This window comes from Ostrea edulis, chromosome 8 (genome assembly GCF_947568905.1).
Source record: "Ostrea edulis chromosome 8, xbOstEdul1.1, whole genome shotgun sequence".
Lineage (NCBI taxonomy): Eukaryota > Metazoa > Mollusca > Bivalvia > Ostreida > Ostreidae > Ostrea > Ostrea edulis.
The window spans coordinates 9126280-9142278 of record NC_079171.1 but is presented as its reverse complement, the minus strand read 5'-3'; the positions used below and the strand labels follow the sequence as shown (position 1 = coordinate 9142278).

Below are 15999 nucleotides of genomic sequence, written 5' to 3'. Positions count from 1 at the left end.
TACGACAATACAGTCCTTACATCAATAGGAAGTGGTGACGGGAACGTTTTATGGGATGAGTACAAAGAGTCTAGTGAAGAGGATTGTTGTGCTGTACCGGACACTATCGCTAAGTGCACAATTAGAGTTAACAAAGCAAGTACATATAATCTGTCTAGATGGTTTTTCCATGTGGAAATAGGTCGCACTGACGCTTCGAGGTGAAAATCATTGGCCTTTGGATATGACATTAGAATAGAATATCATGTCGTGGTAGGTGTTGGTAGTCTAAAGAAACCTCACTGCGAGCACACTGAAAAAAAAACATAGGTAAAAAGCGACAATTCACTTTCAGATGGTAACATCTTTACATGAGTAAAACATTCTCAACCAGAAAGTGAAACAAACAAGCAAAAATAAAAATAAAAAATGTAATGAATATGTTAGGAAAAGATCCATATTCAAGGTTAGGGAAACTCAACAAATATCTCACTCTCTAAATCAATTAATAAATGTCAAATAATCCTGAACAGGAGTACTGTGAGGATCCAGGTTAGAATGGGTCCTCAGTACCCCTTGCCTCTCTTGAGAGGCGATTAAATGGGGCGGTCCTTCGGATGAGACCGCAAAAACCAGTTCCACTGCCATAGCAGGTGTGGCACGATAAAGATCCCTTCCTGCTCAAAGGCCGTAAACGCCGAGTATAGGCCTATATTTTGCAGCCATTCACCGGTAATGCTGACGTCTCAATATGAGTGAAAGATTCTCGAGAGGGACGTTATACAACATTCAATCAATCAATTAGTCTGAACAGGAGATCTACCAGAAATGGGGATCGCATAACCACAAGCCAATTGATACAGCTCTAGAGTTATCTGTAATTCTGTGCCGCGGTTAAACTATCAAAATAGAGCATCGTAATGCACGTATGTGATTTCATATAAAGTCGCCTGAGTACCTAAGCGGTAAGAACACCTGGCTAGTAATGCAAAGGTACTAGGTTAAATTTTCGGCCCAGCTCAAAATAACTTTAGGAATGTGTACAGTTTGGTGTTTTCCAAACATTATGATATACAATATATTTATCTGCAAAATAGTTTCTAAAAGTATTTAAAGGGGAATAAATCTTAGATGTACTACGAACTGATATACAGCATTCAGAAGAGAACTTTAATCATGCAAGTGATGAGTTAATCAACAAACGTTAATTCCTAGGTTACTAAACCATTACCAGTGTTCACCCTAACGACCAGTCGTGTGTGACAAATAATAAAGTAGATATATGTAGTCTGCTCAATGACATCCAAATCATACGAAACGTCATAAATACGGTAAGATTATGTAGTCTGATATTGGATGGAATATGGATGGAACCACTGTGTTCACACTCTGAAACAAAATATCACAGTTTCTCTATTTGATGGTAGTATTTCCCTATCTGAATTTCTACATATTAACTGTTGTAAAAATGAGATAAATGGTGGAATATCTCATTTCATGATACCAAATAAAGCCATCCATCCTCTCATTCACTATTATTCAAATAAATTGATCCTTTATAGTAAGACTCAGGAGTTGACATGTTCACAAAATATAAGTTGGCAATGAATGCACAAAAATACCGAATTCACTGTCTAAAGTATATCCCATCCTCCAAATTCCAAAGGCTACCTTGAAAAAAAAATGACGTGCTTGTTATATATTTAATATCCATTTCAGGGGTTTCTATCAATAAAAAATGATCGGTGAATTTCTAAATACTAGATGCCAGATACCACATAACAACAGATAAACCAGTCTACAGGTCAACAGAAACAAGACTGACCAATCGATTTACTGGCTCCATGCATAACTCAACCATGGAAAATACATAACAAGCTCATATAATATAACTAGAATCACCAGGTCATTAAGCTTACTATTGGGATGGGGGTGCCATTATACATCTATGTTTGATTAAGTAAGCCCCAAGTATTTCTTTATTTTGATTTGTGATTTAAAAACGTGTGTGCTATACCTATAGCCTGTTGATATGGGAATGACATATTTGTTAGATGATCTACCAACGAAAGATTCAGTTCACAATAAAACTTTACCCCTCCCCCTTTTTTCATCAAAACAGCAATCCACATCATTACGTATACACTATTTCAAAATACGAATTGCATTATGATAGAAATTACATTGACCATTTGATAGAATATAAACTATTTCAGTGAGAGTGGGGTGCTTTGAATACACACAAAGTGTGTCACAATGCATGTTGAGTACGACGCGATGTAAAGTGTGACATCAGCATTGATACTATTGAGTGTAGAGCATGGTTTAGATATTTCTGTTGGGTGGATCTTTGTTTTATTGTTCTCGATGAGAAACAAGTGTTCTACAATAGGTATACGTTAGATTACATTTACTGTTAATTTACTACTAGTCAAGACAGTTTGTATGAATATTGGAATGGTGACATGGATCCTATCTTTACAATTGACTATTATATAAAATTTAATTTCCAGGAAATAGGCAAGTATCTACATTACCTTTCAAGTTTTCTCTTAAATCAATACCATCATGGCCATCCGGAATTTTGATGATGCCTGCTAATTGATATTCATTCATTTCTTCAGTTCTAGAGAGGTCACATCAAGGGGGTAATCATTGCGTAAAATAATAGGCCCAATTGTCCAGTGTTTATGGGTTTTATAGATAAAGAATAAATTGTTTAACCGTTTTATTAACTATATTGGTAGTACAAATATAAGTCTTCAAACAGGCATGTAAAATTAATGTCAGCCCCGCTGTGCTTCAGAGAAAATACTGTCTGAAAAGAAGTCATATATGGTTTTTAAAATTTAATATATGATTTATTTTTCTAGGAATAAGGAGGGACATATGTATATTTTTAAGCACAATTATAATAATCCAAGTATTTTTCTCGAATGTCCTTTCAATCTACATTTTTGGAAATTTGTTGCATTAGAAATATCTGTGGGGAAAAAAACTCAACTTCTAATGATTTAATTGTGGGCACGGCCCGTTGCCATAGAAACAAGATACATGGTTCCTGTAATTTTCACTTTTTAACATTTACTATCACAATACCCGAAAGTGTGAGAGGTTCATTCAGTTTTGTGATTTTGCACTTTCCCAAATTTTAAAGATGATTTTCAATGGCTACTGACAGCTTCTCTTAACTACTTTATATTTAAATTTCATGGAATTGTCCACCTGTGCTGAAGTGATTTACTTAAAGACCATAACATTATTATTATCATGTGATAAAAAGGGGTCATTTCTGGTATATCATATATTCATTCATATGTCGATTTGATATATCCCTGTGAGCTCGAAATAAAGGACACCACAGAGTCGTCCACTTCTGCTTCATACTTAGATATTTTATTGAAAGTAGACATTAACGGCAAACCAACAACTCAACTGTATGACAAACGGGATGATTTCAGCTTCTCCATCGTCAACTTCCCACATTTATGACGCAATATTCCATTATCACCTGCATATGGTGTTTATATATCTCAACTGATTCGATATACAAGAACTTGTTCTGGGTATAGTCAGTTTTTAAATCGAGGTAAGCTACTGACAAACAAGTTGATGGTACAGGGATTTCAACAGTCTCGATTGAAGTCAACATTTCGCAAATTCTATGGTCGTTATAACGATCTAGTTCGTCAATACAACCTCGCATTGGGTGAAATGCTGTCTGACGTGTTTCATACCGATTGTTAAGCCGTTCTTGGCACACTGATTTTGACTGCGGATAACTCCGTTTACCTGATCATGATATGCGGCTCACGGCGGGTGTGACCGGTCAACAGGGGATGCTTACTCCTCCTAGGCACCTGATCCCACCTCTGGTGTGTCCAGGGGTCCGTGTTTGCCCAACTATCTATTTTGTATTGCTTGTAGGAGTTATGAGATTGATCACTGTTCGTTATCTTCACCTTGCATTCATAACATCGTCTAACTGATAAACATTTAAGTAACGGTATGGATTTTGGCGACATGACAAATGAATTTTGAAGTGTCATTTTTACAAACTTTACAGAAAATAGCTATTACGGAAATATAGAATGTATACATTTTGAGCCAGTTGACTGTTAAAATGACATGATCCTTAAATGGAAAGTATCATTTACAGATTTGCAGAAAATCATGACTTTTTACATACACAATGTATGAAACTATGACATTTTAAGGACTACCAAAAGATGAAATGCAAATATTCTATTCAAGAAAAAAATCATTTAGTATATACATATAAGTAAATACTTCAAGCATCAAATGAAAGACAACTCACTGTACAATACCTCATTGTTTGTACTTTGTTTTACTCAAGATTTGTTTCTCTTTGCATATAGTCAATACTTTGTGCTGCTATGCTCTAAGTCTGGAAGGGTGACTAATCTGCCCCTGTATTATCGTGTAGATCCCTTAGTTTGCTCACTAGTTACCTTCTAGGGATTTATGCAGTTTTCATAGCTCTCTGATGTTAATTGTGGCCTACTACTATGTAAGTGTCTTTCTTATAGACAGAAACACTATTTTGGAGTTCTTTACTTACGCTTAGACGCCCAGTTTGTCTTCTGAAATACTTCATTTGTTAACAATTATGTTCTATGTATGTTAGTAACTAAATGTATTTCGTATATGAAGAAGTAATGTAAATGGTAAGTCCATTCTAAGCAGTATTCTACATGCATTATGTATTTTACATTTGAAGTCGGAATTTACAAGTGTCCATCTTGGATTGTATTAAATAAGTGTTACTTTAAATTAAACCATTAAAACTTTTCTGAGACAAAATTGCCAACATAAGTTTTACTACATTTGTTGTTTCTTTTTGGGGGAGGGGGGGGGTGATGAATGATGTGAAAATAAACCGCATAATTTCAGTATGTGGAGTAAATAATCAGTTATAAGTCCTTTTGTAAAGCGCGCTCTGGTATCACTATCAAATATAAAAACCTCATGCATTATCGAAATTAAAAATACATGTTTAATATTCTAAGCCGTTCTTTACAGGTTGATTTTAATTACAGATTATTCTTTTACAAGATAAAAAACAGGAGTCAAGTTGAGTATAACCAATTGATAGGAGATGTTTGTTCCTCCTGGGCACCCTTTTCCCATCTCTCGTATCACTATGCTATCCCATCGTCGAGAACCCACGATTGATTACGCTTCGTTCCTCTCGCCATCACCCGTGGGTCCATTCATTCCTACTCGCTCGTTCTCATAAAAAAACATATTTTAAAATATCGTCCAATCAAAGTAATCGTTATAGTAATGGAACGCTTCTGTTTTAAAGGTAGCACTAACTTAACTTTGCTATCACAGAAATTGTATACCGAAATTGGGCTGAAACTTAGGGTTTTCCATGAGCCCCCAATAAAATTGCCTAATTAATTATTCATGAGAACGAGTGAGTAGGAATGAATGGACCTACGGATGATGGAGAGAGGAACGAAGCGTACTCAACCGTGGTTTTTCGACGATGATGCTATCCGTATATCTAAAATTGTTAGCTAATTGAAATAACACAGAGAGAGAGAGAGAGAGAGAGAGAGAGAGAGAGAGAGAGAGAGAGAGAGAGAGAGAGATCTTTGAGTATATCTTTGGACCGTTTTCATTACTACAGTGATAGCAAATTAGTTCTAGAATATATCTTGAACATCACCCGAAGATTCTTCATGCACGTCAGCAAAAGGGTGGAAAAGATCCACAGAATCTCATTTCCGTCATAGTGGTCTTACGTCTTTACAGACCGCAATCCAGCAGATACTGCATTTAGGCACTCTAACGCATTAGACTCATTGGTGAATCGTTGGATAACTGTTTTCCACCCTCTGCCCATAGGTACATGTATTGCTATCATAGTGCCACAATTACAATATTCTCGTAAAACACTTTCTAACTTTTATACAAACATTTACCCAATTCCTCGCTCACACGAAGAATTCAATTCGCATTAAGTTAATGCGAATTAAATCTGAATAGCGTTCAAACGGAAATTTTAATACACAACCGGTGAAATGAGGCATAAACTAAATCAATTCATGATGCAGAATATTACAAAACATGATTTTACAGCTTGTAAACAAATTCCTGAAATTTTGATTTTGATGAAATTACTGTATTTGCCGGATTAAAAAAACCTTAATTGCTTATCTTACAGTCCCTGAAACGCTCCACTTTCCCACTTGAACAGTGAACGCGCGGTGACCCAACGGTGAACGCACGCAGAGCGAACGGTGAACGAACGGTGAACGCACGCAGAGCGAACGGTGAACGCTATTTGGTGAACGGTGAGCGCACGGTGAACGCAAAGTGATCGGTGAGCGCACGGTGAACGCAAAATGGTCTATTCATTCGGTATATTTCGGATTTCCCCCTTCGATTGTACTTGCTTTATAATCAGGTGGAGAATATATATATGAATACATCTGTTCGTTCATTTTTGTGCAAATACTGGATGTATGCTCCTCATGAAAACAATGGTAAATCTCACATCAATGGACGTAGCAATGATGGACACACAGAAGAAAATGTCATATATTCATTGTTTACAGTATTGCATATTCTGTACAGACACATGTATACATGAAAACTAGAACCATATATTGTATGATATTTAGAATTCATGACGTTTTCACACAAAAAAATGAATATCGGCGAGGTATTTATTAACTGAAACCGCCTCATTTTCGTACACGTACCAGCGCTCGTTGCTCTTTTTTCGCTATATATGCACATGTATAAGGGTTAAATTCATAACTGAAGGCTCTTGCATTTTTCTCTCATTCAGAACTTCTCCCACTTTTTACCCAAACAATAGTGTTTTGTAATGATGATAGCAATGGTTTTTTCTATTCTTTGATATTGATGAGTGATCAGCAGTTTTCCTTGAATTTTAGCAGTTGATAATCCTGATATTTGTACTTTATAAATTAAATTTCTGATATAATAAGAATTTAATATACTTTCACTCTTATGCACAAGTCCTTTTTCATTTTTGCCTTGTTATGAAAATCGATCCTTTATTTTTGGTATTCCGAATAACAGTGAACGGTGAACGCACGGTGAGCGCTTTGTGAACGGTGAACGCACGGTGAGCGCAAAACAGTAAACGGAGAGCGCACGGTGAACGAACGGAGAGCGAACGCTGAACGCACGGTGAATGCACGGTGAACGAACGGAGAGCGAACGGTGAACGCACGGTGAGCGAACGGAAAATGGTAAAGAAGAACGGTTCAGGGACTGTATTTTAATTCCCCGTTAGTCGTGTCTTTAAAAAAGTCATTGGCTGCCTATTGAGGGATTTGACTGACTGTTTACAATAGTATTGTAATTCTGCGTTGACAGAGACATTAGGGAGTAGCTACATATATAAATTTCAGCCCATCCACCCTTCTAAAGAAAGACAAGAACAAAAGTAAGAAACGAAAGCAAACAAATGATTCGATGCAAGGTGAAGATAACGAACAGTGATCAATCTCATAACTCCTATAAGCAATACAAAATAGAAAGTCGGGCAAACACGGACCTCTGGACACACCAGAGGTGAGATAACACAGTACAATGTTTCAAGCTTGTCTCTTAAGAAATCACATGACTTCGCTGCATTTGTCATTGCTATTCATCCATTTTAACTTTATAAACATAAGCTCTTGTCTGATCGCGAAATTTCATGAAGGCAGAAAAGATAAACATCCTTTTGCACCTTAACGGCAGTGTTCTTTTGAAAGATGTCGGGTGTGCATTAAAACGATTACAGCTCAAGGTTTAATTACCCTCATCTCCATTCTTTACAGAAGACAGCTTGAATTATGATATGTAGATTAACTGTGATTAAGTCTTTTCTTATTTCAAACATTTCGGTTGAGCATCACTGAAGGAACATTATTTGTGGAAATGTGCATCTGGTGCATCAAAATTGGTACCGTATAAGTTTTACCTTATATACATGATATATATTCCTCATTAAAACGAAGACTTATTGGTTAGCATATTTTTCCACCGCCTGTGTTTAATTGTAATTTATTTGTTTAATACAGTGGTATTTAATGCTCACAAGGCTTTTTGCTTGAAAAGTTTATAATTATATATAATGCATTAATTATTGAATATATGCACTATGTATAATTAGTATTGTGGCAATGGGAATTTTAATATATTGTGTAAAATAATTCAATAGCTTGCAAGACTTAAACGATATCAATTTTGATGCACCAGATGTGCATTTCGACAAATAATGTCTGTTCAATGATGTTCAAGCCGAAATTCTTGAAATTCAAAATAGCAATAAACTTGCAAGAACTAAAAGGAAAAGCACAGTACCAAACACTGGAGTAAAATTCATCTAAGGATTAGAGCTATGCATGAGGGAGATAATCTTTAATTCTGAAATGAATTTCAAATTTTTACCACATTCAAATATACATCCCTATCTTCAATCTAGTAACGAATTACTTAGCTACTGGGCTCAGGAGACCATCTGGGACTAACAGTCTACCAGCAGAGGCCTCCACCCAGGGGTCGTAATGTAAAACTTATACGGTACCAATTCTGATGCGCCAAATTTGCATTTCGACAAATAATGTCTCTTCAGTTATGCTTAACCGAAATGTATAAAATCCGAAATAACGAGAAACTTGCTAAAGCTATTTTAAGGAAAAATAGAGTGAATATCAATAATTTTACCTTGAGTTCTTACAAGTTTATTATTTTGGGTTTTCAAAATTTCGGCTTAAGCATAATTGAAGAGACATTATTTGTCCAAATGCAAATTTGGCGCATCAGAATTGGTTTTACATTACCAAAATCCAAAATAATAAACTTGTAAGAACTCAAGGTAAAATTATTGATATTCACTCTATATTTCCTTAAAATAGCTTTAGCAAGTTTCTCGTTATTTCGGATTTTATACATTTCGGTTAAGCATCACTGAAGAGACATCATTTGTCGAAATGTGCATCTGGTGCATTAATACCATATAGGCTTTACATGATGACTCCTGGGTCGAGGCCTCTGCTGGTGGACTGTTAGTCCCCGAGGGTCTCTACAGCCCAGTAGCTAAGTACTTCGTTATTAGTTTGAAAATACGGATGTATATTTAATTGTTTGATAAAATTTCGAAATGAATTTCCAAATTAAGGATTTTCTCCCCCATGCATAACTCTTATCCTTAGACGAATTTGACTCCACTTTTGGCACTCTGTTTTTCCCTTAACCCTTTCTCTACCGGCACATTTTAGAGGTTGTTAAAGACTAAATGACAATATTTTTACATCGAATAAAATCTGCATGTATCACGATTTGGGATAGGCATATGACATATAATTTTGTTAGGAATTGGACGGGGAATAATTTCTTATAAAGTTTGTCAAGGTATCCCATGACCTCAAAGAGATCTACGGGGTCAAAGGTCATATATGTGCACATTTTTGCAATTTTTTCTCTCTGAAATATATATATTACGACCCCTCTCACTAAATTAGAGTCAAAAATAGGAAATTCTAAATATATGAGCTGATGTGTCTGTGAACATACTACAAACGCATTACAATTAAATTAATCAATTTTATTGACAAACAAATATTTTTGGTTGCTAAGTAACAACACTCGTAGTACAATTTTGACCATAATTTGCCTTTCTACATACATTTGACACAATTTAAACACAATTACATTGAATGATGATTAGTAAATGTCACATTATTTTAAAAATATAATCTTTAAATAAATCTTAATCATTTTAAAAGGTTTTAAGCAAAATATATGATGAAGAGAATTAAGGTCAAAGGTCATAAAATGGAAACTTTGTACTTTATATACATTGTGCATATCCATCATTTTCTAATAATATGACGTTTTGCCATTCTATTATGTTCCACTAAATAGATTAAATATTGCAACATTAAAACACAGATCTTTATTGTTAATCTAAAATAATTTAATTTTTTGCATTCAAATATATTTGGTTGCTAAGCAACAGAAGTTACAGCACCTTATCAAATGTTATCAAAAAGTACTACCCGTTTCTCCTCTGCAAGTTCAGCATACACGAATGTTCAAGTACTTACTTTCAATCATTAGATTTAAATGTACTTGCATCATATTTAACAAAAGTGTTCTTATATTCAACCTCTTAAAACTTATTTCTAGACATCATTCCTGATACACTGTACTAGGTTGTTCCGATAGGGGTATGCATTGACCAATATCTGTCTATCGACTGGAACTTCACAGCAAACATGTATAAGATAATGCACAAAAATCTTTAAAAAAAAGAATTTCTTAATACTTAGCCCTAAATACTAATGTATTGTCAGAGCTTTTGAATGCTCAATTGACTCCGTAAATGTTTTCTATAGTCAAGGCCCTCTGCAAATTACTAGTATGCATTAATTACTTATGAAATTTTATCAGAGGTAATTGTAGTACACATCTAATAAATGTGTTAGACGCACAGCAAATTTAATTTTGGTAAAGATAATCTTTTTATTATGCATTTTATTAATCGTTTTAAACTGAAAATCACTGTCACAATATCGGTACTTTAAAACTAGTAATACCTGTACAATTCCTCTTCAGTGAAAGGCTGCGAACTTCCGTGGGAAGCATAATGACAATCCTTCCCCCTAGATATGACCATCTCAGCATAATGGTTGGTGGCAATACAGATGGAGAAAACCAAATCTTCTGTCAAAAACAGCTTCCTAAAATATGCAGTTCTCTGAATAATCGGTTCCCATATCTGAAAGGAAATTGCAAATAAAATCAGTATTGGCCACCATACCTTTTTTGTGAGCATTTAGAAAACTTGTCATACCTTATAATTAGAAACAGAATAATGATTTTCCATTTTTTGTCTCTTTTTGTATGTATGTGATACCTAGTAATGCAGTAAAAAAAAAAAACCAGTAAAACACGCATTTCAGTGTATCATGACGCCATGATTCCATTTGTGAATGTATTATCTGGATTTATTAAATTATTATTATTTATTGTTAACCAAATGCATACAGATTTAACCCTATATTCAACCTCAAAGGGTCATACCAACTGAGTGTCAGGTTGTCATTCTGAATGAAATACCACAGTTCTTGTATCAGGTGTCCCTGTGTCCTTCACATCAGGATCCTTCCATCGCATGCCTGGATTTGCCAGCAGACTGTCACTAGCGGACGATACCTGGGAACTTTCTACTAAATATTGGGATGTCAATACCCTTTTTAAAGATGAAAAGAAATTACAATTAAGAATTGTTGGTTTATGTTTTAAAGCAAAATATAAGTTTTATGGTAGCAAGGGACAGTTTCGCACTTAAGTACAGCTCAAATTTATTTAAAGATAAAGATGTCCTGTATTTGAAGTGACATTTGGTAGGGGATTGCGTACGTACATGTGTTAGAAATGATGGAATATTTTATTATACATTGCAAGTATAGCAGAGTGCGTAATGGAAAAAAGGATATGCATGATGTAGGTGTCAGCATTATGCCTACCATATACAATGGGGGAGGGGGGTACTGAAGAAATTCAGGTTAAAACCTACAGGGTTCAGCGAAAATACTGCAACTCTGAGGGAAAGTATGTGACCCCAGATATAAAAGTAGAATTGAATTGGTTCTTCATGGCACACAGTGTCTAAATCCCCTTGCATGGTACTCAGATGGGGTGTGGATTTAGTCGAAATTAGAGAAAATCTAGGCAAGATCATAGCTCATAGCATACCAGTACCAGCATGTATGGATCACATGTAATTTATGGTCATAAGCTACTCAGTGTATATAAAATACATGCATTTGGATAAAAGAGAAATCTATATGATTTTTCATTAGCCTGTCATAATCAGACTTTGATGTTACGTACCCCCACCCCCCATTTCGGCCCAAACACACATTTCGTTTATATTTCTGTTACAATATGAAAAAAAAAATGATTAAAATTATGATAATAAATTATATCATTACAATGACGTAATATGTGTTTTCCTAACACATTGTGTTTTCTTTTCATAGAAAGATAATTTTTAATAAACATGGAAAAATCCTGCAAAATAGTCCTCTCACCAGCGGGCATGAATGCCCAGTCTGATTAGAACCACATCATCCCCCTTCTCATTGTAAACTAAATCCACCCACTTCTTACACTCGAGCGTCAGGTAAGGAGAGAATTCTGGAAAAAGGGGGGGGGGGTGTTAATCAGACGGATCAATGCCGGACCAGGACAGATTAAATGATGTCAGCTCTTAATAAACAATTGGGTGTTATTCACTTGGTTTAGATATCATAAAATATAAATATTTTCTTTCATGAAACGACAAATTATGGCATCAAATCGCGTTGATTAATCGTGAATTTTTCATAACATAACAAAACTGCAATTTTTTTTTCTAGTCGGCCTATGTGGCTACATCAACTTACATGTACATGTTCATACTGAATGCATGATCGTTTGGCTCATCCTGCAACAGGAATACCAGGGCATCTTCTTCTGAAATCAGGTCGTTTTAAAGATGTAAAATACAAGCCTTCGCTGTGACAGTGAAGCTGTGTTGTTTTCGTTGAAACGGAAACACGTGTGTTCCCCGTGCACACTTTCAAAAAAACCCGCAGGGCCCGCGATCCCGATCACGGAAAAATAAAACTATAGGCCTATAGGCTACATGTATATGCGAACTTCTTTTTAGTTTTATTTGTTTGGCAGGGGGACAATTATTACCATTCCGAACAAATATAACGTTTATATCTGAAATTGAAGCATTTTATTTATTTTTTATTTTTAAAGGACTCGAGCCACGAACACCCTGTAATGGCCTATGCTTGGGGTTAAATCTAAAGTGTCTTTTGCTGATTTTTTCTATCCTTGATTTCCATGTATACTATTTACCCAAATCACATGTCACCTTAATTTGTGAAACCGGATGTTGATTACTTGAAATTAAACGTCAAACCCATACATGTATTTGATTTTTTTCCGAATTTTACCACCTCTTTTTTCCCTTTGAGGCAACAATTTTTATATTGCGTATGTTTCGCTCTAAGATTTAATTCGATTGAATAAAAATTGGCAATGAAAGGTATTCTTTCCAATGAAAAAACCTTGCAGCGACGTTCTAGTTGCTATCGAAAAATAACTTTTTTGAAATATCGCGAGAGGAAGAGGAATAGTCGTCTGAACAGCTGACATCAGTATATGCGATGCATTGTGATTACTGCGGATACAGGTGCCAATTAAAATGCTTCATTATGTTGATTCCTAAAAATTAGATACGCGAGTATTACAGAATTTCTATTCTACAGCAAGTATTACCAATTATATAGCCGGGAGTTAACATTTTCAACCAAATCTTTTAAAGTTTTGCACCTCAAATCAGTACGCTACGCGGGGTTATCACTAGACCGCACTATCAAACTTCCCGTCTCCTGCTCAGTCAGCCATATTTGAAATACTGCGTCTGAAACTGTGACGTCACGGGTATTCTATTTATCTCGCTTCGGTTTCTTTCTATTAGGATATGGTACATGCGCGGGGGCTATCGAAAATTAGTCTATTTTTAAATGTATGCGCACACATCAGATTCCGAAAGAACACAAAATGTCGAGCCCGGCGGTATGAAATTAAGTCTGATCGTGCGAGAAAAATTTTATCTACGGTAATTTAAATTCGAATCAGTTGACTTCCGCTAGTTTTTTCAGTTCAAATCGTGATAAAGAATATATATTTGCAGAATTTTATTGCTCATTAATGGAATTTTGTTGAATAAAACGATAATTTTTTCATGGTTATAGAGGATACGTAGATTCTTTTGGTATTTTTTTTGTGGGGGTACACGTTCGTATTACAGGTTACACTTTGACTGAAAATCATAAGTCTGGCACAGAAAAATGACATAATGAAGTAATGTGCTGAATATTTTAACAACAAGAGGAACAATACAAATTAATCTCATAAACACATTGCCCCCAGCCGCGCAGACGACACTGCAAAATTGTTAATACATGAAATATCACATATATGAACAAGATCCTTTATTGCTCAGAACTGCACTGCCAGCATTCACTGAGGAAGTAGGAGGGGGGGATATATATATATATATATATTGTATAGTGTAATAAATTTTCTCTCCCTCTCTTATATCATTAGCTCACACATGTACATACTCAAATATATATATATATATATATATATATATATATATATATATATATATATATATATATATAGATCTATATAATATATAAAACAGAAATAGTACACATAAATTATTATATATAGACTATATAATATATATATATATATATATATATATATATATATATATATATAGAAAATACTGCACTAAAACCAACATGCAACACTCAGAGATCAGTATATTAAATATGATATATGGTATAAAAAGTCAAATTAGTATATATACTCAATTGACTTTGATATTTATAATATATATCTCTCTGTGTGTGTGTATAACATCAAAAGTTGATATAGTATACTCATTTGACTTTGATGTTCCCATTATTTTAAAGATATATATATATATATATATATCAAAAGTCAATTCAGTATACTCGATTGACTTTGATATATCTATTGTTATTATTATTGTGTGTGTATATATACAATATACATATATATATACAAATATATATAATACACATATATATCTGTATATATATGATATCAAAAGTCGATTTAGTGTACTCAATCGACTTCAATATTCCCATTATTTTAACAGTTATTACCTTGAAAATATGTCTTAAAGGGATACCTGTTTTTTCTTCCCCCTTTTATCTTCAAATTTTGTTTTTTACCTAGTGTATTTTCATTATGCTATACATGACCAGACCTGGGGTCAATTACTTTAAAATGTAACGCATTAAATTACAATTACATTGGAATTTTCACCTTTATAATTACTGTTACTTTCAATCATATAAGTAATTAATTAAATTACAATTACTTTGGTAAAGTAATGAATTACATTACACATTACAATGCAAAAAAAAAATACAAAGAAAATTCATGAACACAAATTATTTGAAATTAACTTTTAAATCAGATTGTGATTAAGTATAAATGACCATTGACTGAACACATTAAAAGAATGTTTTTATTTGAAAGAATGTATTTTTTTTTTAAATAAATGGGGGGTATCCACACTTCAGATGCCTGTGGTAGCTGCTGCATACAGTATAACATTCTGCATGTATACCCTCTAAATATTGGAGAAAAGTTGCATATACATCTAATTTGAAAAGTATGTGAATACTACTTATCTTTCACCATACATCTTGATGACTGAATTTCAAGTTCATATAAATTTTCTAAAGAATCTTATATTTATAATTTTAAAAGTTGTGTCCGGAGGAAAAAGTTTTCATCAAGATATTTGGTAAAAGATGAGAGTTGTCTGTACTTCTCATTTGAGTCTGAGCACACATATATAAATAATATATAGGTGGTTTGAGACCAAGATGGACATTTAAATGTTGTAAATCAGTGTGTTCATATGCATACACTTAAAATAATCCTTGTTTATAATGGAAAGTATTGTTGCATATATACATACTAATTTGCTACATTGTGTAAAAACAAATAATGAAAAGGACAAAATCTATTCAAAACTTTATTTTTTCTACAGAAATGGAGCATGAATTAAAGTTAAAGTGCATGTGTAGGCTCTGTGGAGTGAAAATTCCCATTAATTCCAAGTCTCATCCCAAAGAAAACTTCAGAGCTGCAATCACCTCCCTTTATTATATTGACATTGACATTGACTCTGTGAACATTCATCCTCCTGAAATTTGTACAGCATGTAGACTACGACTCACACGACACAGACAATCGGAAGATGACATTGAAATTAATTTACCAGTTTTGTTTGAATTTGTACCTCATTCTATTAACTGTAACATTTGTTTTGTGAAACCTGGCAGACCAAAGAAAATATTAAAGAGGAAATTAAGCATCCCATCTCAGTCTAAAAGAAACAGT

At 34.2% G+C, this 15999-nt stretch overlaps 2 protein-coding genes across 4 annotated transcripts in view; one reads left to right on the top strand and one right to left on the bottom strand.

Moving 5' to 3' along the window:
• Positions 1 to 15999, top strand: part of LOC125661075 (uncharacterized) — a 277053-nt gene that overhangs the window by 210547 nt on the left and 50507 nt on the right. The gene's annotated exons all lie outside the window — the stretch shown is intronic.
• Positions 15618 to 15999, bottom strand: part of LOC125662102 (uncharacterized) — a 6023-nt gene continuing 5641 nt past the window's right edge. For all 3 annotated transcript variants that reach the window (XR_008798251.1, XR_007365251.2, XM_056148128.1), the window contains one exon: positions 15618 to 15999. This exon is cut by the window's right edge and continues 244 nt beyond it. The gene's annotated coding sequence lies outside the window, so the exon portion shown is untranslated.